The sequence below is a fragment of the Orcinus orca genome, chromosome 14 (genome assembly GCF_937001465.1).
Source record: "Orcinus orca chromosome 14, mOrcOrc1.1, whole genome shotgun sequence".
In the NCBI taxonomy this organism is placed as follows: Eukaryota; Metazoa; Chordata; class Mammalia; order Artiodactyla; family Delphinidae; genus Orcinus; species Orcinus orca.
Genome location: NC_064572.1, coordinates 73,748,607 through 73,774,495, shown reverse-complemented (window position 1 = coordinate 73,774,495; position 25,889 = coordinate 73,748,607). Strand labels below are relative to the sequence as shown.

The window sequence follows — 25,889 nt, the reverse complement described above, 5'->3', positions numbered from 1 at the left end:
GTACTGGTTTTGTCCATTTCCCTCATTTTACTCAAGATAAAGCTGAGACTCACAGAAATCTCTGAGACCTCCCTGCACAGCTAACTATCACCAAAGAGAGGCCAGATCCCGAGCCCCTTGTTGCTGACTGGCACTGCTCTACTCCAGCGCTGGGGCTACTGAGCGGTGGATTTGGAAGGTGGGATCTGCATATGAAAACAGTTCTGGGAGGGAAGAGAAAAATCACTGAGCCAGAGAAGACTTGAGAAGAGTTTTCCCTTTCCTGTGTTAGGAAAGGTAGGACTAAATACAGGTGCACTGACCCTCCCCTCTGCCTCTTAGGTGAATATGGTTGCCGTATCCTCTACAGGAGAAAAGTGGGCAGTGCCGGTTCCTGGAGACTGCCCCTTCCAGCCCTCACCAGGAGCCTCGTGGGCCTGCCCCGCACCAGCCATCAGCGTTGGAAGCACATCTAGGGGTAGCCGTTAGCTGTGGGGAGCCCAAGCCAGGTGGTCTCAGCTTACGCTGATGGAAGCACATCTAGGGTAGCCGTTCGCTGTGGGGGGCCCAAGCCAGGTGGTCTCAGCTTTAGGTGGATATTGAGTCTGACCTCATGGCTTTGGAGCCCCAGGCTGATTAGCTGGCCATGAGGATGTTCTTAATGGAAGTAAAATGTCCTTCTGGCAGAAGACCCTGAAGCCTGCTTTGGTGGGTCATGAAATTCAAAAGATTGGGGTAGGAGGAGACATCCAAGGTTATCTAGACTAATGACTTTATTCTACAGAGGAGGGTGCTGAAGCTCAGAAAGAAAAACCAACTTGCTCAAGAAAAAGTAAACATAATGATAGACCTATGCCTCTGGAGTAAAGGAGAGGAACAGCTGTGTCTCATCTCTTGCCCAAATTACTGCTCATCTCAAACCATCTCAAATCAAATCCTCTTTCTTGAGCTACAAGGCTTTCTCCCCTCAATCCTCCACCTCCCCCCATTCCCCAAATCTTATTCTACAAGTTGCTACCCAATTAATAAGAAGTCCTAGCTTCTGGATGAGTCATAATTCCCCATCTCTCATGACTGGGCCACGTAGAGGACATTTTCAGGAGTTGTTGGTCCATATGGGAAGTCCTAACCCGCTGAGCTGAAGTCAATGCGTATCCCTGACACTGAGCCAGGCCCCATCTCATGGCCTGGGAAGGACTCCATGTAGCCTGGTCTTACCCAAGCTCTCTTCCCAAGGCAGTGAATCAAGTTAACAAGAACCAACCTAGAGAAAGTGGGTCATGTTAGCCAAAATTATTAGAAAGAGTTTTCCATTTAATTGGGGGCAAAATAAGTCAGGGAACTGACACTTTACTTGGATCTGAGGAATCCACAGGCATGGATTCTATTTTCCAAATCACAGCATAGACATAAAATCAACACAGAAATAAGCAATCTCGATCAAAACAAGAAAAATGATGATCACGACAAATCAACTTCCTGTCTTGATGCAGGAAGTTCATGGCTTTTTAGTCTCTTTTGCTCTAATCACCTCCATCCACTTTTCAATCTTTAAAATTTTTACCTTCACTTATTCATCCAATAAGAAGGTCAAGGTCAAGATGTTGGCCAAACCCTAATCCCCACTCAATATACTCTTCCCACTACCCCCCCGCCCCTCCCAGCCAGCCTCTCCTCCAAAGCGAGCCTACGATAAAAGTACAGTAGGCTCTGTGCATTTTAAAGAGTTAGCCTATTCTCAACTGTAAAATAATATGTGGCATAGAAAACAGTGTGTAGGATGAAAAAAGATCCTGTTTAGTTTCAGTGTGACATTTGCCTGGGGGAAGAAGTGCAGAGCTCATCGGCAAGCCGATTGTTGAAGCCCTGACCAGTCAGTTACAAAGTGTCATCATTTAATATGCCAGTCGGATCTGCCTTTTCCAGGCCAATCACTCCTTTTGTGCTGGGGAGAGGGCAGAGGTGGGGTGCAGAGGAGAAATTGAGTAGCGGGGGGCTGGGAACAGAAGAATGAAGGGGGTAAGGGGCACACAAAAAGGACAGTTGCAGAATGTTTTATGGCTCGAGCTCCCTCCCACCCCCATGGGAGCCTCACTGGTGCCCACTGGGGCGGAAGGGCCAGAGCCCAGTGGCTCTTGGTCACGGTAGCTGCCCAGGTGAGGCATCCATAAATTATGCCCCCAAGCCCCACCTGTGCCCGAGACGTGAGTACACTGGGCCCCAAAGTCACAGAACTTACACACATCCCTAGAGCTGGGATCATCTTCTGGCCCCAGATGCTATCAGAAACATCGGCTTCTAAAGTTATGGGCAAAAAGGTCAACACATCCGAACCTATTACCACCTCCTGCAAGCTCAACACATTTCTGTGTTTAGACATCAGTGCGAGATCCCGGCTCCCTTTCATGACTCTGAGCTTTGTATCCAACTTACCATTAACAGGGCTCAGCAGAGGCAGGGCTTTTGACTCTCTCTCCCCTCACCACGGCCCCCTCTCTCGGTCTGTCAGCCTTTTCTTCATCAACTATATTTGTTACAATCAAGTCCTGTCAACTGTCACGGCTTACATACAGACTGCCAGTAAATATGTCTTTCCACTCATTAGACATTCCTCTCAGTCACCTTGGGATTTCTACCTTGTCTATCTCACTCCAAAAAACTTTTGTTCAGAAGTATGAGACACCCACTGAGCAATGTCAGCTTGCGGCCATTACCTCAGGAAGTGACAGAAAACACCCAACTGTCACTCATTAAGATCCATTTTTTCCAGAGTTGATGTAAGTCAGACTTTGCCCCCAAAACGAATCATGATTTATTTAATATATTTGCTTCTACAAGTGTCAGCTCATCAGCTTAAAATGTTCCTCCTTTAACTCTATTGAGGACTGAACAGAAAGTTTTCTTTGAAACCTCGTTTTTGCTTTAAGGCTTAATAATTAAAACAGAACCAAGAACAGTGAAGACTCTGCTCTATAGGTGCACTTTGGTGGCCCCTGGTTTTATAATTATATGTACAAAGCAGTCGTGTTGGAATTGTCGCCGGACACGCTGGGAAAATTGCCCCCCACTGAGCGAGCTGGCTTTTTCTGCCGGGCGCACCGGGCTGGGGCAAGATGAAATGAAAACCCAGGCTGGTTTGAAAGCAGGGACAAAAATAACAATTAGGGAAGCCAGGAGGAGCAAAATGCAGTCTCTTAATTGCTCGGCCCACGTGCCAGCGGGCAGCTCCCCGCCACACTGCAGGAGCGGGGGGACCCGGGGGTCCCCAGTGCTGTCCAGAGGCCTAGGGGAACGGTGGGCGAAGGTGCATCAGCCACAGCTTTCCGGGAAAGATGCCCGAGGCCTGACTTTGACCTGGATTTCGGGAGAGATGAAAGCCGGAGCCAAAGAGGAAGGTGATTTGACGGGCTGATGGCTTCCTATGGGGATCTTCAGCCCAAGGTCATTTCCAGTCACCCTCCCCTCTGTTTCAGATTCACTCTGGTCAGCACTTTCTCCTGAGGGAAGGAGAGGTTTAGCACCTCAGGAGGGGCCGTTTGGAAGGTGATTACAGTGCCCCTTGATATCCCTTGGCCAGGCAGTAGGACTATGGCTAATTCTCCCTCAACACCAGAGCTTGCTTCCCTCTATCCCATGGACTGGGGACCCCAGAGTGAGATTAATCCTGGGCTCAGCCCCGTCAGCAAAAGGACTTAGCCCCCAGACCTATACCTGCAGCCACGTAAGGGTTAGCGCTATACAGTGGGGACAGCACAGAACAGTAGAAAAGAAAGGAGAAAATCCATGTGAATCTGCCTAAAAGGAGATGGATGGTCTGGGGAGAAAGTTGGGCTCCTGTTGCCAAACATGTTCACGCTCCACAACTGATTATTGGGGTGCGGCATGGGAGAGCCCAGCCTCACCTGGGCATCTCGGCTCAGAGACGCTCAAAGCCCGTGCAGTTAGATCTTAGGATTCTGAGAGTCTCACATTTGGCCAGGTGTTCTTTTTGTTTGTGTCTGCATTACCAAGACAGAGCGGGCCCCATCTTCAAACATCTCCCCCACCACCTGGTCAAGGGCTCAGATCTCCTCCCAGGGCCCAGCCTCTGGGTTAGGGCATCCATCACTGACAGACGAGCATGCCCAGGGGCAGCAGGGGCACCTGGAGGTTTGAAGGAAGTGTCTGGAGGAGGCTGTGGAAGAAAGGCACCTGGGAGATGCAGGGGCCACCGCCCTGGTCCAGGCAGCCTCACCGCTCACTGAGATGACTGCCTTGGCTTTCCTGCTCCACGCATCCACTCCCCAACAGAAATGTTCTTAAAGTTCAGATTTGATGGCAAAATCTCCCACCTGCACTCACAAACCCCTCCCACTTAAAAGCATTCTAATGGCTTCCCACGGCTTGAAGGATAAAAGTCAAACTTCCTAAGAGGGTGAGCAAGGGCCTGGTCCCAGCTCTGTCTGCCTCATCTTAGGATCTTTGTGTCTCTGTGGCCTTCGCCAGACTTGGGTCCCCTGAGACAGAACCAGCTCTGAGCCAGCTGGTAGCTGGAGGGACGATGGCTTCCCGGGAGATGGAGAGGAGGGGAGGAAGTGGCTGTGACTTAGCCACAAAACCCTACAGTTTCCAATGGCTTTCCCCAGACGGGTGAGTCTCATTGGCTGAAACCAGGTCATGTGCTCAGTACTTAGCCGCCAAGAGGACTGAGGAAGTGGGCGCTGCCCTTTCCCACTCCTGCTCCCCTCCAAGACTCACAGAGTGGAAAATTCCCCAAATATAAGGAGTTTCAGATGCTGGCCTCCAATAAAAGAACATGTCTTCTTTCAACTCAGTTTATTGCCAGAGTATAGCCTTCCCAGGAAAGCTGGCCAAAATCCCCAACTAGGCCTCGTGAGGGCACGTTTTCCATCTCTCTAGCTCCCCGAGTACCAGGAAGAGGGCCATTTATTCACCAAGCACATCCCTATCCTGCTCCCTGAGCCGGCATGACAGGCAAAACTCTGAGGGAGAAAAACGCATTCAATACTGGTCTACGGGGCTTCCCTGGTGGCGCAGTGGTTGAGAGTCCGCCTGCCGATGCAGGGGACGCGGGTTCGTGCCCCGGTCCGGGAAGATCCCACATGCCGCGGAGCGGCTGGGCCCGTGAGCCATGGCCGCTGAGCCTGCGCGTCCGGAGCCTGTGCTCCGCAACGGGAGAGGTCGCAACAGTGAGAGGCCCGCGTACCGCAAAAAAAAAAAAAAAAACTGGTCTACGCATGGAACCCTTTCACGTTGCCCGTGATCCTCAGCTCCAAAGGTAAATCAGATACAGAAGTTTCTGATGAGGTTAAATCCATTTCTAACCCTTTACGCCAGCATTTAAAACCATCATCTGTTTTTAGCAGTGAAGAGCTTTAACGTACAGGGGGTACCAAGGAACTGGGGTCCTTCTCCTTATGCAGCACCAGGAGGCAGGGGCTGTGGAAAATTGTGGAACCTCTTTTCCTCCAACCCTGTGAGGGTGGGTAAGAAACCCCTACCTGCTGACCTCTAAAAATGGCTGTTAATGCTTTACAGCTGTGCTGAAATAGGGACCTGCGTTAATTACAAAGCACGGTGGGAGATGTTTGGGACTAACGCTCCTCCTCGGAGGCACTGAGCCCAAGGAGGCTGTCTTCCCAACAGGAACAAAAGGAAAGAGATGTACGTTCTTCCCGCGCTGGAGGGCTTGTCCCGGAGCCCCACTAAAATCCTATTTCCTTCACGAAACTGTCACTGATGAGTGACTCCTGCTCCTGGACTCCTGGAGCATCTGCTGTCTATAGCACTTGTTTAACTTAGTATAAGATCATTCATTTGATCCTTCATTCACCAAACCCTCGTTAAGCCATGCTATGGACCAGCTTGAAGATCTTCTCTTAACAGACAAAGAAACCGGGACAACCCTGGAGATGGGGGTGGGTGGGGAATGACTTGCTCAAGGTCACACCTGTCTTAGTAGGTCCTCTGGGCTCCCACAGCTCCCAACAAACTGGTCCCCACTGATGGCTTAATTTCTTCCACCAGGGCTCTGTTCTTTCAGAATGACCTATCACCATGCACTTTAATCTACTGACAAGTCCCTCGACGCCATCAGCCTATGAGCTCCTAGATCAGTAATTCTCAACCCTGGCTGCACATTGGAATGAATAAGAAGAATTTTTTTTAAATACCAGTGCCTGGGTTCCACCCCACAGAGGTTCCGATTTAATCGGTATTGGGCTTGGCCTGGGCATTGGGATTTTCACCCCCACCGCTACCTCCAGGCGATTCTGACAGGTATCCAAGATCGAGAAGCACCATTCTAGAACACTGCTGCTCCTAATTTAGTGAGCATACACATCACATTGCGGCAATCTTGCTAAAAGGCAGGTTCTGATTCCGGAGGTCTGGGCTAGGGCCCAGGATTCAGCATTTCTGACAAGCTCCTGAATGATGCTGATGCTGCTGGCCTGTGAGCCATACTTTGAGTAGGAAGGCTCTAGAACAGGGTTCACGAGCCTCAGGACTACTGACATTCTGGGCTATATATAATCCTTAATTGGGGGAGGGGGTAGTGCAGAGAGTACTGTCCTGTACACTGTAGGATTTTTAGCAGCATCCCTCCACCCACTAGATGCCATTAGTACCTCCCCCAGTTGTGACAGCTAAAATGTCTCCAGACAACACCACATGTCCCCTTGGGTGGGAGAAACACAATCACCCCAGTTGAGACCCACTGTTCAAACGTTGAATCTAGCATCTTTGAGTCCTCTATCTCGTGATCCAAAGTCCTTTCACTATACCACGTTGCCCTATTAACTATCTTTTCACACTCATCTTACTTACTATATTTGTAAATTACTTAATATTCCATCCCATTTCATTAACTCATCAGTGATTGAACAAGTACTTGGTGAGTGCCCAGCAATGCACTAGCCTAGGGATCACAGCAAAGGTAGCTAAAAGCTATGCCTGCAATAGCTCTTCGCTCCTTGATACAGCCCTTGAAAGTAGGGCCTAGGGCCAGCCCCATTTTACAGATAAGACAACTGAATTTAGAGAAACTAAGTAACTTGCTCCAAATCACAGATCTAGCAAATTAGAGAAACAAAACGCAAAGATGAATAGGATACAGATGCTTCCTTAATGGAGTTCATGATCATGCAGCCAACATAGGCACATCCATGCTCCTGACCCTACCTTGGTGCGAACAGCACTAGATCAGTAGTCAGGGCAGAGTGAGATTTTAGAAAGCACGACTTCACTTAGTATATGGGGAAGGAATCCATCTATGTTTTTGTTTTTAATTCCTGTCTCCACTAATGAATTGATGGATCCAAGCCCTGGTGATTGAGAGCTGCTAAATCACAGAGAGACGGCGGACATCCAGTGCCTCCTGGTGGAAGAACACAACACCCCTAGGAATGTGATCAAGGCCCCAGATGGAGCTATCAATTCACAAGTAGCACAGAGGACAGAGGAACACATTAAACTACACCACAGGGATGCAATCGACAAAGTCCAGACTGTGGGAAACCCTGTGGGACAAATGACTTGGATTTCTTACATAGATGACTTTCAAGGCGAAAGAGAGAGAGAGAGAGAGAGAGAGAGAGAAGGAGGGAGAAAGGGAGAGCTTATAGATTAAAAACACTTAAAAACATTTCAATCATTTGCAATAAGTAGACTTAACTTGAATCATGATTCAAACAAACAACTGTAAAAAATATAAGAAAAGTAGAAATCTAAACACTGGATATTTGATGACATTAAGAACTTACTGTCGGGCTTCCCTGGTGGCACAGTGGTTGAGAGTCTGCCTGCCGATGCAGGGGACACGGGTTCGTGCCCCGGTCCGGGAAGATCCCACATGCCACGGAGCGGCTGGGCTCGTGAGCCGTGGCCGCTGAGGCTGTGTGTCCGGAGCCTGTGCTCTGCAACGGGAGAGGCCACAACAGTGAGGGGCCCGCGTACCGCAAGAAAAAAAAAAAAAAAGGGATCCTACAATATGATGTCCTTTATGACTGGCTTATCCACATTGTAGCATGTATCACTACCTCGTTTCTTTTCATGGCTGAATAGCGCTCCCCTGTATGGACAAACCACCGTTTACTTATCTACTCATATGTTGATGGGCATTTAGGTTATTTCCACTTTGGGGTTATTGTGAATACTGCTGCTATGAAGGTTCGTGTACAAGTTTTTGTGTGGACATATGCTTTCATGTCTCTTGGGTATACACCTGGGAGCGGAACTCCTGGGTCATATGCTAACTTTGTTTAACCGTTTAAAAAATTGCAAACTGTTTCCTAAAGCAGCCGCATCATTTTACATTCCCACCAGCAGTGTTCCATTTCTTCTTGTATCTGTTTGAGATTTTCCATAATTAAATAAAAAGTTTTAAACCTACCCTCACAGGCTGAGAACCAGCAAGGCATCATCGCCATGTCGGCATCTTCAACTCTTTCTAACCTGTGTCACTTCTACCCTCATGGGCCCTCTGGGATAAGATCGTGACCCGTGGTCAATCGTAATGCCTTCTTGTTTGCTAGGTTTTTAGGTACATAAAAACCTATCATTTGAAACCTCTCCCTTTCATTTGGGGGATGCAGTCTCTGAAGAAACCAAAAATATTAGCATCGGTAAATGACCTAAATCATGTTCCCAGAGTGAAGGGAATCAGAGGCAGCTGTCTCATCCTGCCTGGCCGCTAAGGAAACGTGTGCGTGATGCCGACTGCCCCAACATAATTACACAAAATGAAGGCTGCTCGGGAAAGAACCGCTGCGGTAAGATGAGTAGAGGGGACTGATGCTGCTGAGGCCCAAGGTTAAATGCTGGGGCATAAAGAGATGGAACCAAGGGAAATCTTTCAGCATGACAATTTGGGACGTAATGGCACCCAGAGTCGTGTTCTGCAGATGTACAGCAAGCACTTGGCTGCATTATTCCATCCAGGGTTCCCATTTTCTCTTGTCAAGAGGTCTTTGACTGAAGACACAATTGTCTTCCAGAGAAAGGCTGAAATGCCATGTGAATGACTCGAGTGATAGCCTGTAGCATCTTGGATGCTCAAGAAAAAGTAATGCTAATGGATTTGTACACTAAATAACATAAAGAGGGAGGGGGGAGAGCCCCTCCACCCGCCCCCGCCTCAAGGCACTGCAACAGCGCATCCCAGAGCCTTCTTCTGAGGCACTAGTAAGGAACTAAGGCTTTGGTAAAAACCTTCCTCCCCTCGATGCGGACAAAGGACGCCTGGGGTCCTGGGAGTCCAGACCTGACTCTGCCTTCCCCTTCACATTCTGAAATCCTCAAAGAACTTGTAGCAGCTGTTCCCTCACAAATCTGGGGCACGTAGCTTCCCGGCCAGCCTCCCACAAACAACGACTCTGACCCAGACCTGGTGCAGGCCTCCCCTCTCAGGTAGCAAAGCATCCTGGGAGATTCCCAGCCTGCCTGGCAAAATGGTCCAGCCCTTCCCAGAAGTTTATAAGCACTAGAAGTTTCGAGTGAGCACTGTTATGGGATAACAAGGTGAGAGAAATATAGAACACGAGCACAGAAAAGACCTCTGGGCCCACCAGATCCAACACTCTCTTTTTACAAAAAAGAACTCTGAGAACCAGAGAGGGTAAGCAACTCTATGAGGTTACATTATCAATTCATGTCAAGCTGTGTAATTCCACTCCTTTCCCTTGCGGAAGGTGGAGTCCACTGCAGGGAAAAAAATGAAAGAGCGTCACTCAAGAATCCCATCTCTAATATGTCTGGCTCTGGGGATGAGACAGGACAGGGAGACCTAAGGTTTTTATATTCTAATATTTTAGGTAACCATGACCTAGAAACCGCATCTCAGGAGTCCCTTTTGAAGACAACCATAGCCTTCACTGCAGGTTAGTTTGCCCTTGTCTGTGGATGTCAGCAATGGAGCATTGGATAATGGCATTTGGAGACTGTATAGCCCATCCCTCTTTACACAAATGAGGAAACTGAGCCCTGAGAGCAGATGAGATTCCCCAAGGTCACAGAGCTCATCCTGCGCTAGTGTTCCAATCCCACTGAAGGGCACCACTCACCCTCCCTCCAGATAAAGGAACCAGACACTGAGGAAACACCCTCAAGATGCACCATTGCCACCCATCCCCCCAACCTGATCCAATCTGTCCCCAGTCTGTCACCTCCAGTGTCCTCTCCATTCCCTCTGCCACTAGCCCAGAGCAGGCTGTCATTATCATTTGCTCAATCCCTAAGTGTTCTCAAGCATCCACCCGTGACCCCTGGCCCCAGGCATTCTCAAGACCACAGCTAGAGCGATCATTTCAAAACCGAATTCGATCACGTTGACCACCCTGTTTAAACCCTTCAGTGACCCTAGAGATAAACCCCAAATCTTGATTTCTACAAAGCCCACCTGGCCTGGCCCCCGGGCGTGTCCGTGAACCACACCCCACACTAACTCTCCTGTTCAAGCCACAGAGACTGACCTTCTTTCCATCCTCCAAATATTATCCACCGTGTTCCCTCTGCCCCAGGGCTTTTTGGTGAATGCTGTTCCCTCTCTGGAAAGTTCTTGTTCCACTCCTCATTTAATTCTCTTTCAGGTTTTGGCTTGTGCCTTTCCTCAGGGAAGGCTTCTCTGACCCCCAACCATCCTATGCGTCATGCTTTCATGGCAAATCTTCTTTCCTTTAGGATGTTTATCCCAGTTTATAATCATATGCTTCTCAGTGTGAGGAACATAGTCTATTTCCTCAGACAATAAGGATGAAGTCTGCTTAGTCTCACTGCTCTTACCCAGCACTTAGCGTAGTGCCAGACACTAGGCATATATTCAGTGACTTGCACCTGTATGACCAGAACAGTCGTGAAAATATTCAAATGTTTCTGTATCCAGTGGTAATTAACTACTGCCCCAAACCTCCCACGTGCTCCATGGTATTCTAGCCATATCCCCTCCCCTGGACCTTTCAGACCACCCTATAACCCAGCGACTAAAGGAGTAATGTCTGGCACAGCCCTCGGATAATAATGGCTAAATATTTTGAATATCACTCCAGCCTGCAGATGGTAGGCACTTAATAATTATGGAGTGACTAAAAGAATAATGGTAGGGCTTCCCTGGTGGCGCAGTGGTTAAGAATCTGCCTGCCAATGCAGGGGACACGGGTTCGAGCCCTGGTCTGGGAAGATCCCACATGCCGTGGAGCAACTAAGCCCGTGCGCCACAACTACTGAGCCTGCGCTCTAGAGCCCGTGAGCCACAACCACTGAAGCCCACGTGCCTAGAGCCTGTGCTCTGCAACAAGAGAAGCCACTGCAATGAGAAGCCCAAGCACCGCAATGAAGAGCAGCCCCCGCTCACCACAACTAGACAAAGCCCACGCACAGCAATAGACCCAACGCAGCCAAAGATAAATAAAAATAAATTAATTTAAAAAAGAAAAAAGGGACTTCCCTGTTGGCACAGTGGCTAAGACTCTGCGCTTCCAATACAGGGGGCCCGGGTTCGATCCCTGGTCAGGGAACTAGATCCCACATGCGTGCCGCAACTAAGCATTCACGTGCTGCAACTAACCGTTCACATGCCACAACTAAGGAGCTGGAGAGCCGCAACTAAAGAGCCCACATGCTGTAACTAATGAGCCGGTGATCCACAACTAAGGATCCCGCCTGCCGCAACTAAGACCCAGTGCAACCAAATAAATAAATAAATAAATAATTTTTTAAAAAAAGAAGAAGAATGGTAGAACTAGCATTCTAACCTTGATCTATCAGCTCCCTGTTAATTATTCTTTCTGCTTTGTCCTGCTGTGCCCACCCCGCCCCCAGTTGGCATAAAGTGTTTTCTCTGGCACTCTGCAGGGCGGCAGAGTCAGGTTCATGCTTGGGTCTTTATGAGCACCTTCACTCCCCACTTCATGGTTTCACAAGCACTGCAGCAGTGACTGCCTTGACACGGAAATCTGCAGCACGTGGTTGCCACCAGGAGCAGAGGCAGGTGGGTACACTTGCCAAAACTCTCTAGGGAATCTCTATATCAGCAGAAGCCACGTACGTGGCTCTGGAAAATCCATTCACCCTTCCAAAGGGGTGAGACTTCCTGGGTGTTTGCTCTTAACCAGCCAGTCTTTCCTCTGGAGGAGCAAAGGGAAATCTTTCTTCCATTAAAGAAGATATTCAATTGCAACCATTTTTTGATTCTTGGGTCACTGTCACCATGGTTGGGCTCCCTAACTTCTGGACATTGAAAAAGTGGTTCCTTTCTTAATTTGAGTTTTTCCAAAAGTAGACCCTGAGGAAAATATTTGGGTATAAGCAGCTTATTTGAGAGATGAGTCAGGAAAGTTCTCTGAGCGGGGAGGACATAAGCCCAGTAAAGGGTGTGCCAGTGAGGAGGGGATTTCTGTGGGAGACGGGTGCTCCACGTCCCGGCAGAGCCCGGCAGACAGTGCAGCGTGCTTCTGAATATTCCATCAGACAGGCAAGTGAGCTGGGGTTTTTATTCACCAATTTGCATCCCTCATTGGTTGAGGGTCCCTCTGGGACATTCATCCTCTGGCACCTCCTGCTCGCCCTGTGATCTGGTCAAGCAGTCAGGAGGCCAGAAAAGACCTCAGGCCAAGAGACCCACAAAGCCACTAGACTGTTTGGGAACTGTCTGCAGGTGGTCTCACCGGGGTCAAGGGATGTGTGCAGGGGACCTCAGTAGCATCCTCTACAGTGTTCAAGTGCCTTCGAGGGGAAAACCCCTGGGGGCCACTAAGGAAGCTGCATTTTGAGTGGCGGTACAGCAGGAAGAGCTTTGGATTCAGAATGCAAGTCCTGGGCTTGATTCTCCTCTCTGCCACTTAACAGCTGGGCCACTGGTCTAGTTAACCCCTCTGAACCTTACTTTTTTTTTAAATCTGTAAAGATGGGCTTCCCTGGTGGCGCAGTGGTTGAGAGTCCGCCTGCCGATGCAGGGGACGTGGGTTTGTGCCCCGGTCTGGGAAGATCCCACATGCCGCGGAGCGGCTGGGCCCGTGAGCCATGGCCGCTGAGCCTGCGCGTCCGGAGCCTGTGCTCCGCAACAGGAGAGGACACAACAGTGAGAGGCCCGCGTACCGCAAAAAATAAATAAATAAATAAATAAATCTGTAAAGATTATAGTAAAGATTAAATTGAGTGCTGTATATAAAGTGATTGGTACAGTGCTGGGAACAAAGAAAGTATAGTGCTGGGCACATTATTTGTGACAATTAGCATAATAATAATAATCACTATTAAAATGAAATAAATCATTTGTTCTTAGGATTTTCATGATCTAGAAGGCTCACCAGACTGAGGGTCCAGGAAGAATGATGTCTTCTCGAGTTTAACTGTTGGTTTTCTTTAATTCACTCATGCATCTGTTTGTTCATTTTAGAAATATTTTTGAGCATGTCCTTCAATGACCTCATCAGCAAAAAGGAAGGTTGGCAATACTGGTGCAATAGTTCTTTCTCGGGTGCTTTCTAGCATTTACCATCTTTCAATCTTCAACTGTTCTCTGCAGGAAGAGAGCTTAGTTTAATGAAAAAAGAATATTATAATGACATAATGGTGTTTAAATATTGATACCTACTGGCTACATGACTTTAAGTTACTTCGCTCTTCTATACTTCATCTGTGAAATGGGCATAATAATACCCACCTTGCAGTAATACTAACAAGAGATGGCATTCTAGAAATCTCTTACAGTGTCAGGCATATGATAGGAAGGTGACATTGGTGGTTCTTTCCCATCATCTCGGGGGTACGCATGGTTCAATAGATAAATGTTAAGTGGTGTTGAGAGGGTAAGCATTTCAGATCTCTGTGTAAAGGTGAAAATGACCCCGCAGGCCACACGTGCAGCTGAACTCATCAGCAACACGTCCACGTCATATAAAAGGACACACGCTGCCAGACTGGGACACCCAGGACAGACTCTGATTCAGCCGGTCATGCCCTCACTCCCAACACAGTGCCTGCACAGAGTAGGGACTTTGTCAATATTTGTTGATAAATAAGTGAAACAAATCCAGCCTGCTTTTCTGAACAACAGCACAACCAAAAACAAGGTGACAAACAAACAAACAAAAACACTTCCAAAAAGACACCATGGACAAAAGACACCATGGACAAAACTAAGGTCCTTAAGGATAAGTACAGAGGCATTTCTTGGTACCCAGTGAGAAGCCTGCTTGGTCGAATTACATTCCAGGTAAATGGAATAAAATGTCTCCCAGGCCCAGGATCTATCTGCACTAAAGATACAGACCACTGGACTCAAAGGCCCTGTTCTGAAGAGAACCACTTAATCATTTAGAATACATGATGTTTAGCCTAAAAGGCACAAATAGCGAGTACAAATGGCAGAAAACTGCAGGGCAACTCCTACTCAAGTGTGGTCGACCCAGCAGTGCAGGCATCAGCTGAGAGCTTGTTCAGAAAAGCAGGGTTTCAAGCCCCACCCCAGACCTGCTGGAGCAGAATCTGCATTTTATAAGCTGCCCACGTGGTTCTCAAGTTAGTGCCATGTTGGCTGCATATCATCTGGGGAGTTTTTTAAAAAACTGACACCTGGATTCCACCCCTAAGATGCCGGTTGTTTGGTGTGGGATGCAGCTTGGACAAAGTGATTATTAAATTATTATTTAATTTTATTTATTTAATTTTATTATTAATTATTTAATAATTATTAAATTATTGTTATTATAATCCCTGGGGAATGCAGCTCCATTTGAGAGACCTGCCTAGACCTTCATGGGGCAGCCAAGGCAGGGAAAGGACTTATGTTTCCACGTGGAAAATTAGTTTCCTGAGTTCTTCGTGGTACCTCCTATCTGGCCATTGGGAAGGAAGCTCTAATGTCGTCTGAGAGCCAGGCGCACCCAGGCCAGGCCTCCACCTCGTGAGAGAAGGAAGTATTAAGCCCCAGTCCAGGCTTCCCTTCCCTGCTTTCATGCGTCCACCACTGCAGGGCCCTACAACCATCACCACAGCTCGTACATCTGGTTCCTTTCCTTGGAAACATCTCCCCTTCTCATTGCTTCCCTCCCCTTGGGGACAGCTTTCCTGATTCCTGCCCAGAAGAATGACCCGGGGCCAGCAGGATCTAGCCCGGGAACGTCCCCACAGTCTCCTCTCCGGTCCAGACCTCCAGGTGGGGCTTGAAGTGATTACATCAGCCGTGGCCCGGGCAGCCCGTTCATCAGAAACGTTCCAATCCTCCCAGGAATCTGCCTGGGATAAGTACAAGGTTCTGGCTAATTTTAAATGTAGTTAAAAGATTTTCTTTCTTTCAAGGCATGCTCAATTTCCATCACCCCCCTTCTTAGAATACAGTTCCTCTGAGGTCTTCTCTTTTTATTTTCCAAATTTTTCCCCCCAAATGAGAACACTTACAACAGATGCAAATTCTTTGCTTATTTGGCCTCGTTTATCAGTAGACAGTATTTTTACAATGTAGAAAGGTTTTTAATGGGATGTGGAAAATGTCTTTTCTCCCCAACCACTAATAATTTTAAAAAAAAATCCCTTTTTTTATTTTCTTCAAATTGCTTTTTATAACCCATTCAGCATTTTCAGGGACATAATTAAAACATCAAACAGTTTTCCTGCTGGTTATGCTAAAATTTGAATACTTGAGGCAGCCACTATTATTAGATATTAAAATGGACTTGAGTATTTATTAAAAAGATCCTCTTAAGTAACTATTCATTTGGGTTTGCTCTGTTTAATATAAAGACAAGCCCCATAATGTGAAAATACCTGTTCCTAATAAAGTCCGTAATTGGTAGCAGGAGGGTATTTTTAAAAAATATAAAATATGTATTTTGTTCACTATTTTTCCAGCTTAATGTGACTAATTTCCCCATTCAACTTTATCCCTAAGGAAAACTATTGAAAGAAAGGCCATTACCAATACATGAAGCTCAGTAGTTTGCTTTCGTGGGATGTAATTGCTATCAAGAAGGCGAGTAGGGCTTCCCTGGTGGCGCAGTGGTTGAGAGTCCGCCTGCCGATGCAGGGGACGCGGGTTCATGCCCCGGTCTGGGAAGATCCCACATGCCGCGGAGCGGCTGGGCCCGTGAGCCATGGCCGCTGAGCCTGCGCGTCCCGAGCCTGTGCTCCGCAACGGGAGAGGCCACAGCAGTGAGAGGCCTGCGTATCGCAAAAAAAAAAAAAAAGAAGGTGAGTAGCTGGGTAATTTTGGTTTAAATGAGTGCATAGCCTGAAAAAGGATAAATTAACCTCTGTAGAACAGAAATTAGATTCCAGCAAGGGATTGTTCTAATTCAATGCACACTGAGTCCGGGGCTAGGGAATATGTTGTCCAGGAGCAAAGGCAGCGAGATGCTGGATGCCGGATCAATGGTACAGGAAGGACACGGTAGGCAACTCGGGGAGGAAAGGCTAGGGCAGAAATGGAAACCAAGACTGTTTGTCTCTCTGGCTTTTCCAGGAGTTTGTAGAAATTTCTAGATAAATAGAGTTTTCCCTTCTCATGCAATCCCAGTGGGCTTCTCGGAGACTAAAGCGATCAGGTCAATTCATTAGACATGCTGTTATTGCCAGCATATAACATGACAATGCCGTGTCTGCTCCACAAAGAATAGTGGTGGGATGAATGTGTGAAGACCATGTGAGAATTGGCCCTCATCTCCCTGAGGCTGATTAACAAAAGTGAGACTGGTGAGCAAATCTAGACTCCGAGATGGTGGGTTAAGTGCCTTTCAAATGGCACAGACATGAGGAGCTCAGAGCAGAGTCATTGCTTTGGGTTCAGGACAAGATGGAAGTCTTCTCAGCTGAGATGGCATAGAGCTGGACCTTGAAAAACATGTCAGCTAGAGAAATCCTGTCCTGGTAAGTCTTCAACCTTCTAGAAACGCCTGTAACACTAGAGGGTGTCGAAACTCCTAAAATCTCATACCTGTGACTGACTACATGAACTCATGCCACTGAGTTCAGTCCTTGCTTTCTTTGTGGGATGGAGGAAGAAGATTCAGATGCTCTGCAAACATTAACTAGCTGTCCACCCCCTGCAAGGCACTGTTAGATACTGCTGGAAAATGAGAAGAAAAGAGGTAGCGAAATGAGCGTCTGCAACTGGCCGTCTACTCGAAGATCGGGATGTATAGCACCCCTGCCAGCCAAATCTAACAACTGTAGGAAGTATACAGTAGGTACCAGGTGAGTGCCTGGGCTGTTGATGCTGTGGAATGGAAGGGGAGGAGAGGAGTAGACCCCTCGGGTCCTGGCAGCTGGGAAGTCTAACTTAAGAACATAAAACTTGGGCTTAAAGCTAGGACACCAAAGAGCCTATCCTGGGTAAAGAACTCCAACAGGGAAACCCAGGAGGCCAAAGGGAATGGAAAGTGCATTCCTTGGCTGAGACACTATTGGCACTTTCAAACCAGAGAAGACACGGTTTGAATAGGAATGAGAGATTTCCCAAGAGAACAGTTCCTTTGCCCTGTCTTGCTTCCTCTGTCCATTTTTTTTTTTTTTTTTTTGCAGTACACGGGCCTCTCACTGTTGTGGCCTCTCCCGTTGCGGAGCACAGGCTCTGGACGCGCAGGCTCAGCGGCCATGGCTCACGGGCCCAGCCGCTCCGCGGCATGTGGGATCTTCCCGGACCGAAGCACGAACCCGCGTCCCCTGCGTCAGCAGGCGGACTCTCAACCACTGCGCCACCAGGGAAGCCCTCCTCTGTCCTTTTTAAGCACATCCCAGTCTCCAGCCCTGGTCTAATTTGATGAGGCTGGCCAGTGTTATTTTGGGAGGAACAAGGGTTGGAAGAGCCTCCACAGCCAAATTCTTGATGAAAGCATTTTCCTTCTCCGCTCTGTAATCCCCACCGCTGGCCCAAACCTCCAGGCCCCAAGGTTAAGGCCCCTGCGCTGCAGGTGCGGGGCGCACCTGGGAATGTCACAGCCCCTCCCAGGGCCTCCCAAATGGAGTCCCGATGATAAACACAGAAGAAGAGATCAAGCTCTGTGGAGCCAGCGCCGAACGCGTCTCTAAAGCCAGAGAATTTTGTTTCGCTACCCTCTGCTGAAGTAAAAACAGCTCCAAGAGTATTCCCTGGGGTGTGAGAGAGTGCTCTCATCACAGGGTTCAAAGGCGCTGCGAGGCATGTAGCGTAGCTGCAAGTGTCTGTATGTAATAATGCCTTTATGATGTTGTTTTGTTTCTGGCTCGCCTTTACCTGAATTATCTGAAGACATTGTTTGAGGCTATGAAAAAATATGAATAACATCAGGCCTTGAGATCAAAAATCATTTTGTATTTCCATGGTTGTTAGCCGCCAATATCCCACGCACGGCTCTCAATTTCCAAAGCAGCAGTGAAATGCTGGAGAGACCAGGTGAGGGCTTTTTTTTTTCTTTTTCTCATTTTTATTTTTGTTATTATACACTGGCCTTGATTTTTGAAGCTGTTGAAAGCTATTTGATATGGCAAAACTAATCACGGGAGGGAAACCACAATTTAAACACGTGAGATAAAAAGGAGCTATGCATACATGCATGACGAGATGTCCACCCGGCGGAACGAATTATTTACCACCTTCCAGGATGGCCCCATGTGCTCCGGCTACCCAGCATGCCTTGAGGGGAGATGCTGCCAAGAACCTGGGGCCGCTCTGACTGGAGACCTTTCCACGCCAGGAGAGCACGCTTTGGTCCAACCCTTGAAATGACAAACAGGCCTTTTTGTGTCTTTTGCTCTTTTCCACTCTGCTCACTCAATCCTGCCTCAGTGAAGAACTCAGTTTGAAGAATTAAGTAAGAAGTTTGATTTTTCTTTTTCTTTTTTTTGCCCCTGTTACCTAATCTATGCACAGTGTCCAACTCATGTTCCAACAAGTAGATGAGGGCCAAGACCACAGCTGACAGACGTTCACCTCCGGCTGACCTGCTTTCAGGGCTCCAGGAGCCGCCATGTCTCACAGCTAAAACCGGATGTCCAACACCCGCCGCGATAAGGCTGTTCCAACCGGGGAAAACAGAGCATCTGTTTTCTCGCCTGGCTTTACCTCTAACTGGGTCCCAACTTTGGACAGGTCAGTCCACCTGCCAGCCCTCCATTTCTTTATGCCTTCGGAATTTTCCCAGTTAGTAAACCTCACGGTCAGAGGCCAAACGATGCCTCGGTCTTCACCGGCCATATTCCCAACCAGTTTCTGAGTCTCAGAGTGGTGGCCTCCAATGACCCTCTCCTTTTCCTTCTAGCTGCCCGTGTCCTCATTCCTTACCCATCTCCCAAACCCCAGTTTCTTCCCCTCTTCCCTCCTCTACTCCACCCTCATGCCACTTTCAGATTCACCACCATAAACACTTCTCTGATTCTGTCCTCATCCTGTTCAGAAGCCATCAGTGGTTCCCCGTCACCCCTCTGTTAATGTCCGCCTGTCATTACCTGTCTGTCCCAGCGTACCATTTCATCCTTAATGCCCACTGTGCCCCTAAATTCACCCATACTCCAGCCAAACACACGTCATGCTTCTCACACACACTTGCTCGTGCTGATTCTCCTCCTGGAACACTCACTGTCCACCCTCAGCCCACCCTGACCCCGATCTCTGCCTATCAGATCTGTCTATTGGATTGACGGGTAAGAAGATGCGGCAAAACATTACCTGTGATTGTTCAGAAAATGGAAACAAACAGAATGCCTAATTGGACTGAAATGGTTAAATAAATTGTTGAATAGGCATGCGATGACTTTATAAACCTTAGCTTGGAAGAATATTTAATGATATGTGAACATTCATTATTGTTAGGTGAGTAGACGTCTAAGGTATTCGTTCCACATAAGCCCGATTTTGTGAACTTGGCATGTGTATACATATGTGTGTGTGTGTGTGAACATACAGACATATACACATTAACATATATACACACACAGACAAAAGTCTAGCAGAAACACACCAAGATGGTGCTTCTGCTTTCTTCTGGATGCTGGGATTATGAGTATGTTAATTTTTCTTCTTTATGTTTTTTAGTATTTTCTACAATGAACGCGTATTGTTTGTGTCATTTAAAAGTACCATAAATAATCATTAGCTATGAAACAGTGAACAAAAGGAAACCTACCACTGCTCAAGTGTCATCTCAAACATTATCCTGTCCTCAGAGCCTTTCTGAATGGCATGCCTCACCCCCTGACCACTGACCTCTACCAGTTGGCTGTAACTTTTTCTCCATCGGAGCCCTTGCCATGGCACATGGCCCGTTCTGCTTTGTACTGATGTCAACTCTGCATCACGCCTGCATCTTCTCTCAGCCCAGGCACAAAGCTCGGCCTCCAGAAGTGCTCTCTACTTGGCCACACTCAGTCTCTGGGACTAAAAGGGTCAGTAACTGGATAGTCTACGTGTCTACAGCAGCCATCCTGGACATCTCAGCACATCTTCCTTTTTTGTAGTTCTGCAGGGAACTAGGTTGAAACGAAGTAGCTCAAATAGCTTTTATCTATTCATTTCTTCAGAAAAGAAAAGGAGGCCAGCTCCAACTCACCTCTGGTCTCTTCCTGTTAGCAAGTTCAGGAGACACTTGGCAGTATTGAGCCTGGAATACAAAGATGGCATTCAGGGTTTCCTCATGAGTGTTTGTCCCTAGAAACAAAGAACATCCTCATTCTTGAAAACCTAAGTAATAGATGTATAGCCAATACTCAAACTGTGCCTCCTGGTTCCTGAGCTAGAAAGCATCTGTCTGGTCTGGAATTTCACAGCGATCTCTAGTCAGCGGCTTTCCCAAGAGTTGTCATCAACTTGGACCTCAACCCAAAACTCTGAAGCATCAGAGGCTCAGCTGCGAGGACGGTCTCTTCGGGCCTCCTGTAGCCTTGCCACCAGGAACACTTCTGCAGCACCCATCATTTCTTTCTTCTTCACCAAGTTAGAGAAATGCAATTCTCTGATGTCTGTAGGAGGGACTGATAGAAATTACCCAGCTAGGTAGTGGTTCAAACACTCAGGGAGAGTGGGATACACTCCCTACTTTTGAGGAGAACCAATGTATGGAAGAAAGATTGAAGAGTTACCACAAACCAACCCCCAAGTGTGCCCAGCCTTCTCTGAGTCCTCTTCATCCTTCAAATCCCACTCAGGTCCCATCCCATTAAGGAAATCCTCACACCACCATCATAATCACTTCCTTCCCTGAATCCCCACAGCTGATTCAGTACCTACCTCATGAAGTTGTATATAAATCATTAACAATGTCAATAGAGCATCCAACGCAAAGATGAACATGCAGGAGGTACTCGATAATGATCCCTAATCAGCCATTATATAGTTTTTATTAGTGTGTATCTGTTCAACTTTATGTCAGCCCCTTGAAGATAGGAATCCTGTCTGCAGAAGTAAAGCTTGGCTAGTCATCTCTGTTGGGAAATAGATTGTTCTAGATCTCAGGAGTCTCCCGGGTGGCTGAGAGTTTAACTCTTTGAGGACGGCGCAAGGGTACTCCTAGAGGCTGCCGGTTCTGACCTCTGTCCTACAACCGCCCTCGAGTCGTGACACAGAGCAGAGTCTAGGTGGTGGAAGTTGGCATCTTCAGGGACCGCTGAGGTGCGCAAGGCTTTCCGCGTTCCCACCACAGGGCAATCCTGCATCTCTCCTTGCTTCCCTGACTTCGGCCTCCACTGTGTGATAGTCTGTTTCTTGTTCCCTCATCATTACATCGAATCCCCCAACAGCCCCTGTAACTGCTTCTGATTGCTGCCACTCTCTGCCCACTTCATTCACTCTTTTCCCTTTGTCTCCTCTCACTGCCTTGGCTGTCATGTGAAAATGTGTGACCTCCCCAGGCATCACCAGGTGTCCGTCTCAGTCCACAGCATCTGGGGTCCTCCCCGCTGGTGTCCACTGGTCACCACTGCCACCTTTGCCTTCTTCCCCAAGAAGCCTCCTTTTCCCATTACATCCAGGCCAGCTATCATTCTGGATGGTGACAATGAACCTCAAGGCTTCTCTCCTCCTTCTGAATGACCTCCCGTTTCTGGCAGAGAGTTAAAGATGTTCGATTTTCAATAAAAACTGGCTGCTTGATTCAGGGAAGCAGTTAGAGAACAAGAAATGACAAGCTCAGGGCTATGTTCGGCCTCAGCATGTAAAGGATGAGCGTGATCTGCAGAAACTTCCTGAAGCCACCCAAGGCTGTGCTGGGTTTTGAGGGGAATGGAAAGTTTTAGGTGAGTTAGTTTGATTTTTGTAATTTCCTAAAGACATTTGACATCAGAAGTTTCTAGGGCTCCAGACGTCTTGGTCTCTATGGCATGACCCAGCGTAAGGCAAGACGTCGAGAGAACAGACACAGCCTGGTCCCACCGCCCTCTGCAGATAATTAACACAGCTCAGGAGTAAACAGATTCCTGCTTCCTACTCCGTCTACACGGCTCTTGTTGACGCTGACGTCTGGGACAGAGGGACTTTTTCCTCCTCAACCGAGGCACGTGGAGGTGATTGGGGAGAGGTGCACGGAAGATGAAAACACTGTCTGGAGAAGCAACACAGCGACACGCTCTGTGACCTTCCTCTGATTTGCAAATGCAATTTCTCCCACAGACAACGCAGGCAGCACCAAGCCCTGACTGAAGACACAACTCATGAAAGTCTCCAGGTCAGAGTCGGAAAAACCTCCCGCCACTGAAGGCAGAAGGCAGCCCTGGAAATAATGAACCACATTAACTAAGAAATCGCAAAAACCATCTCTATTAGACAGCTGTGCAGGTCAAAAGGCAACCAGACAGGAGACATCAAGAGGAAACTCAGGCTCCCCAGGATAATTGCAGTGCAATTAATACAGGGTGAGTCACCGGCCTTGTGGAAGTGGGATCCGCACGGCTAAGGGGAGCAAGCTCACAGACCAGTCCCCCAGTCTATCAGCAGCAATTCCCCTTCCTCACCATCTGTGGAGCCCAAGGAAACATCCTCAGGAAATAGGTCAATATGATGATGTCGCTATTAAAAAAATCAACTGCAGAGTCCACAAATATCAACACAGAAAGTGCATCCTCTAGAAACCTGGAAATGATTTCAAAGCTGCCCATCCCAGCTCAAAGGCCTGTTGGGTTGCTGATAGCAACTCGAGGGGACAGACAGTAACCAAGAGAAGGCTGAGAAGAAAAAGGGAGGGCAAGGTGAAATTGACATGCATCGTGCACCTACTGGGTGCTGGGTGCTGGGTATGGTGATTTCCTTCCCATTACCTTCTGAGCCAATTCTTACTATCCCCATATAGATGTGGAAACTGAGTCTCAGAGAAGCTAAAGAAAAGCAAACCAGGAGGAAAACACAAAGAAGCAGAGATAGAGGTTGAGGGTAGGGGGTGAGAAGAGAAAAAATATGAATCTATGAAAGGAAGGTCCACCACATTCTCCTCTCATCCCCCTTGGCCTTTTCCCCATTGGAATCCTGGACTGCACACGAGACAGAGGTCACTGTGCTGTAAAAATACCCTAGGGCCCTTTCAAGAGCCACATTCAAGCCATAGGCAGGGTTGAACAATATCTCAGCCCTCCTTGAGCTCACAGCACACGCACCAAACCAGAGGGAGAAGGGCAGGGCTCAGAGTACAGTGGACATCCACCAGCTGTAGCGCATTACAAATGCAGGCTCTTGGGCAGACTCTGCATCAGTAGGTGATTCTGAAGAAGGAAGTAACCACGAACTATGTTTTGGAAAACGCAATCGTAGAAGTTTTAAGTCCTAGAATTTAAAGTACGCTGGTTGGTGTTATTAAGCTTTTCTCCCTCTTCCTCGAGGAGTACCTGCGGAGATGTGAGAACTTTCTGGGACGCAGAAGGGCAGAAGCAGCCTAGACAAGGGCCCGGGTTACCACTTCTCTCATCTCAATAGCCTTGTAGGAAAGCAAATTAGTCAGACTCTTTTAATCTCAGGCAGTGGTGTCCTGGAGCTGGCTGGTACCTGCTCACAAAAGCCAATTGTTAGATATTCAGAAATTTGCAAGCTGCTCGTTAAACCCTGGTAGCTTAAAATCTGCCACAGTGGGAGCATTTACACTATGGTAATTGGTAATTTTTTTGGTAAACACAAAAAATCAAATCCTTTCTCTCTCTCTCTCTCTCTCTCTCTCTCTCTCTCTTTCTCTCTCTCTCTCTCTCTTTCTTTTTCCCAGCACACCACTAGTTGCAAGTGGCAGAAACGCTACTCAAATGAGATTCAGTAAGAAGGAATATTTATTTGTTGTTACAACTAGGAAGTCCAGGGATAGAATTGTCTTTAGCTATAGCTGGACCTAAAAGCTTAAAAGATACTGTTAAATCCTTGTTTCTTTCCCCATCTTTCAATTCTGCTTTTCTCCATGCTGTTTTTAATCTGCAGACAGAATTTCTCTAGGTGACAAGGAAGATGGCAACTCCCTGCCCCATATCCATATTCACCCAACTTTATAAAAACCCAAGGGAAAGGGATTATCCTCCTGTTGGCTCTACAGAGAAGTCCTGAGAGGATTCTGATTAGCTTTAGGTCACATGCCCATCCCTGAACCAATCACTAAGCCAGGGGAGAAGGAGGATTCTAATTGGCCAGCAAGGATCATGCATCCTACCCTGAGATGGGGAGGATGTAGCCATCATGGTTGACATTTGGGTTGTTTTTGTTTTAACTTAGAGCTTGGAGTTGGTATTTGACCAAGCCCTCTGACTTAGGTGAGACAATGGACAACAAGCCCTCCTGAAATTAAAGGTTTTCTCGGCCAATCCGTGCCCTGGAAAGGTGGAAGGATTTAGGAAGTCAATGGAAATCAGGCAATGCAGAAAGTCCATGTAAAAGGACTTAATAATTGTCAAAGAAATCAGACAGGAAAATGGTAAGCATGGGGCATCAGAGCCAGACAGCCCTGGATAACATTAAGTACTACCACATGAGTTGTTACAAGGACCAGGACTACAGGAACAGGGTGAGGCAGATGCCCAACATGTTTTGAAAGCTCAGTAAATGGTAGCCACCAGTATTATTATTATTACCTCTATTTTGTGGCCTCTATTCCTCACCTATAAAAGGAAAATGATGACATGACCCACTTTGTGGGGTTACTATGAGCATATGAGACATTATAGTACAGGCCTGGCCTACTATAGCTACTCCATATAAGTTGTAACTATCCCTATCAGGTAGAAACAGTATTTTGAAGGTTCCCTTGCTCCTGCCTCAGCTTCTTCTTTGAATCATCAAAATAAACACTTGACATTTTCCTTCCTTTCCTCTGAGCACGTCAAGAAATAGTCAAGGAATTAAGACAACCATTTTGTCTCCAAAAAGAACCTTCTGGAAATGTGTTTCTCCGGCAGGTTTTCCAGAACAGGTGGGTTTGGCTGAAGGGAAGTCAGATATTAGCAAATATTTTCTATCATGCTGATTTCCTGAGAAAACTGTACAAGTTACTGAAAGTTTAAAAAAAAAATCCTCCATCTCTCCAACTTCAAAAAAGGCATTGAAGGGGGTATCAGTGAAGTACACAAGATCTTTAGCAGAGTGGATAATATCAATGCATGTTGCTACTTTTGATATTGCCTCGATGACAGGAGTGGTGGCAGAAGTGGAAGTTCAAAAAAAACAAATTCAGAAGAGACAAATGGGAAGAGCTTTGTCACTCAAAGAATAATAAATGTTTGCTATGGCCTACTGGGCAAGGCTGTTGAGGTAAAGACAGTGAGTTCGTTCAGGTAGCAATTAGATGCTATCCTGGGGGAAAGACCATCTTATAAGGGAGAAGCATCAATGTGGTGAATGGCTTTTCACGCTCCGAACACTGCCTATGTTCTTTTCGTACTCTTCAGGGTCTGCAGTCCCAGCAGAATATGTCAGCACAGAAATAGGCCCAGAAGTATATGCCCTGGGAAACTGGGCCAAGAGAAATAATGCTATTCAGGCAGGACCACAATGT

At 47.4% G+C, this 25,889-nt stretch overlaps 1 long non-coding RNA gene across 2 annotated transcripts in view; it reads right to left on the bottom strand.

Annotated features, from left to right (window-relative positions):
• Positions 1 to 22,607, bottom strand: part of LOC117199924 (uncharacterized) — a 75,780-nt gene extending 53,173 nt beyond the window's left edge. Inside the window, exons 1-2 of one of the 2 annotated variants that reach the window (XR_004481296.2) lie at positions 20,493 to 22,607; positions 13,281 to 13,492 (exon numbers count right to left, since the gene is read on the bottom strand). This is a non-coding gene — a long non-coding RNA (uncharacterized LOC117199924). Of the gene's footprint in view, positions 1 to 13,280; positions 13,493 to 15,889; positions 16,433 to 20,492 lie in introns of those variants that run through there. The other variant, XR_007471306.1, reaches the window with a different exon arrangement.
• Positions 22,608 to 25,889: the final 3,282 nt, after the last annotated feature.